This window comes from Neltuma alba, unplaced genomic scaffold (genome assembly GCF_004799145.2).
Source record: "Neltuma alba isolate B1F8T4 unplaced genomic scaffold, ASM479914v2 tig00003639_pilon, whole genome shotgun sequence".
Taxonomy (NCBI): Eukaryota; Viridiplantae; Streptophyta; class Magnoliopsida; order Fabales; family Fabaceae; genus Neltuma; species Neltuma alba.
In genome coordinates, this window is record NW_021633367.1 from 20,443 (window position 1) to 22,036 (window position 1,594).

General features: G+C 33.9%; 1 non-coding gene across 1 annotated transcript; it reads right to left on the bottom strand.

The window, feature by feature from the left end:
- Positions 1-201: 201 nt before the first annotated feature.
- On the bottom strand, positions 202-306 carry LOC114742094 (U6 spliceosomal RNA). Its single transcript, XR_003739831.1, has one exon. It is a non-coding gene; the product is annotated as a U6 spliceosomal RNA (small nuclear RNA).
- Between the last annotated feature and the right edge of the window lie 1,288 nt (positions 307-1,594).

A 1,594-nucleotide genomic window follows, 5' to 3' on the forward strand; every position in this document is an offset into this window, starting at 1 on the left:
CAACAGTAGAACTTTTAAACCTTTGAATCAATCACTTTTAAAAAGTTAACCATTGTAGCAAAGAAACTTTGTAAAACATTTGAACTGATTTTCAGAAAAATGCCTGTTACCATGTCTAATTCAAGTAGGGAGGGGGGAAAATCACCAGCTTTCAACTGTATTTCCCTTCCAATGGCCTATTGTTGTGCACACGAGGCCCGCCTTCCTCTTGGTCATTTCTTGATTTGTGTGCGTCATCCTTGTATAGGGGCCATGCTAATCTTCTCTATATCGTTCCAATTTTATCGAATGTCCCTAAAGGTTTACAATACCATAATCAATCATCATTAAAGCTTAACACTTGCTCTAACCCTAGACCTAAAAATTTTCTCTAAACAACATAAAATTACTACTATTAGATAAAGCTAGATGAGTATAATAACTTTCATGAAGAGAGTTTAGTGAAAAGAAGTCATATAGCTTACCCAAATGATCTGCAAATTTGAAACCCTGTACTGAAATCTAGAATGGCGTTCAGAAGAGGAGAAGAAGAAGACACATGAAAAGACCCCATATTAAAATGAGAAAAAATTGCAGTTTAAAACCCAATTTAAAAAAAAATTTTGCTTGCATTTTCTTTTATTATTTTTATTTAGTAATTTCATTTACTTTTAATTTCTTTTATTATTATAAATCCTATTCTAAGTAAATTCTCTTTACTTAATTAATTAGAAAATAAATCTCATTTCTTAAGCATGAATCTCCTTCTAATATTATTTAAATACTATAAATAAAAACTAGGATATTACAACTCTCCCCACTGAAAAGGAATTTTGTTCCCAAAATTCAAACAAACACTTACAACAAATAAGAAAAAAATGCATACTAAGGAAACAGGTGTGAGTACTCGCATCACATCCACTCTTTGGTTTCCCAAGTAGCATCACTGGGAGTTATTACTTTCTAAAAGACTTCTACAAGCTAGATAGTTTTGTTCCATAGTTGCTTGCCCTTTATGTCTAAAATTTCCTCCGATTCTGCCTTGTAAGTCAAGTTCTTATGTAACTCAACTTATTTAGGCTCGATTACGTGAAATGGATCTAGATGATACTTCTTCAATTGTGACACATGGAACACATCATGAATGTTGGATAGGTGTGGCGGTAGAAAAATATGGTAAGCAATAGGCCCAGTTCTCTCTAAGACCTCATATAGGCCAATGAACCTGGATGTCAACATCTTGGCTTTGATAGATCTTCCAATACTCATGAGTGGAGAAACTTTCAAAAATAGATGATCACCCACATCAAATTCTAAAGATCTACGAAGATGATATGCATAACTCTTCCGATAGCTTTAAGCAGTCAATAACTTTTGTTTAATTAGTTTAATTTCTAGGTCCTGATATCCACGAAGTCAGGACCAATGATAGTTCTCTCACTCAATTCTATCCAACAAAGCGGAGATCGAAACTTTCTCCCCATATAAGGCTTCATAAGGAGTCATCTGGATGCTAGCATGGTAGCTATTGTTGTACACAAATTCTACTAATGATAAGTGACTGTCCCAACTACCTTTCAACTCAATAGCACACGTTCATAACATATCCTCAAGA